Here is a 1,687-nt window from a genome sequence, read left to right on the forward strand (position 1 = left end):
GGAGGGGGAGGGGAGGGGGAGCGGGGCTCCAAAGCCGGGAACTTTGTCACCCAAGTCCAAGGAGTGGGCTGCCTACTTGCTGCCCGCCCAGCTTTGGGATGTTGCAGGTCTTACGCTGCTACTGAAAAGCAAGTTGGGCTTCTTCAGAGACCTTTCCGGGAGCGTCTGTTAGGTGCAGCCTGGGTTAGATTTCTGATGTGAGGAAGCCCGGGGAAGTGAGCTCCTGGCTTGCAGGGTCTGATTGAAAAGTACAGTGTGTAATTTTTTTAATTTATTACAGTAAAAGCCACGTTGCCATCAAGCCCTCTGAAAATATCTCCCCGTACTTCACACACACTTACACTTACTCCGTCGCTCTTGTGACTTTCTGAAGCAGCTGTGGAGTATCTCTCATGAGTGTCTCTAGTTCTGCTGCCATGGCTGTCTCCACATCCTGAATTAGTTTAAGATGTTTTCCCTTTATGGTCATTTTGACTTTGAGGAAGAGTCAGAAATTGCATGGGGCCAGTTCTGGTGAATGAGGCAGACGGAAACCCACTGCAGTGTTTTTGAGCCTGGGTTTCCTTTGGCTGTCACTTGGGAGCGGCGTTCCTGGATTATTATTATTATTTTTGTTTATAATCACATCCCGTAAAGACATTCAGGAAAGAAGACTTCCAGAACTGCTTCAAAAAGTGCAAGAACCGTGGGACAAGTGCATCGGGCAGGATGGGGAATATTTTGAGGGAGATAATTGGAAATGTGTCTGTTACTGCGGTCAGTTTTTAAATTTAAACACTCGCCTTATATTTTGCATACCAAGAGGAAGACCAGAGCAGAACGGAGATCCCGAATGAAGAGGATTTAACAGCCCCAGGCAGCCAAGAAGAATGGCAAATGTTCAAGACAAATATTAATTACAGTCCACATCAATAGACATTCTTCTTTCTCTGTTTTTTCATTTTTGCAGAATTGGAGATTGAACCCAGGGAGTGTTCAGCCACATCCCCAGCCCCCCGCTTAAATTCCTTTTTACTTTGAGACAGGACTAAGTTGCCTAGGTTGGGCCTCCTTGTTCCATTCTTAAACTTGCCGATCAGGCTGCCCACCACCAAAACTTGCTTCTACCTAACAGAATATAATTATTTCTTCCAGGGAAAACGTAGTCATCCCTTTATCCAAAGGGAAACAATCCAAATTCATATCAGTAATTACACCAGGATAACAAAGAAATTCAATCTCCTTTTAATTCCCTAACGGTCCCATCTTGTATTCTATAATCTGCAATAAATTGCAAATAGAATCATCAAAAACATCCCTCTGTGAAAAGGATAGGCAGTAAGGGCGGAGCGTGAAAGGCAATTCCGTTAAAAATAGATACATAGACCATGACCCAGCACGGAGTGCAACGAGGGTGTGCGCTGTCCTCTTTTATGTACCTGACCACAGGGCTGGTGTGGTATCTGTCCCTTCAGCCCGTGTCTCATTCGTCTTCACAAGGACCTCAGCTGGCCAGCGCTCCAAAGCAGGTGGGCTGATGTTAGCTTCTTTTCTGGAGAAGGCTGAGCCCTTGATGGTGTCGCCTGTTTGGGATCCTCATGGTCTCCCACTGACCTTTACTACCTCATGTACCCGTACTAGGTGGTGACCCCTAATTGTCCCGTACGTTTCCTTGTCCCATTGCTTCCCACCGATGATTAGGGCCAGG

General features: G+C 46.4%; 1 long non-coding RNA gene across 1 annotated transcript in view; it reads left to right on the forward strand.

Annotated features, from left to right (window-relative positions):
• Positions 1-912, forward strand: part of LOC104872605 — a 2,441-nt gene extending 1,529 nt beyond the window's left edge. The window contains exon 3 of the long non-coding RNA XR_783224.2: positions 803-912. This is a non-coding gene — a long non-coding RNA (uncharacterized LOC104872605). The remainder of the gene's footprint in view (positions 1-802) is intronic.
• Positions 913-1,687: the final 775 nt, after the last annotated feature.

This window comes from Fukomys damarensis, unplaced genomic scaffold (assembly GCF_012274545.1).
Source record: "Fukomys damarensis isolate Sample0158 unplaced genomic scaffold, DMR_v1.0_HiC HiC_scaffold_20, whole genome shotgun sequence".
Classification (NCBI taxonomy): Eukaryota; Metazoa; Chordata; class Mammalia; order Rodentia; family Bathyergidae; genus Fukomys; species Fukomys damarensis.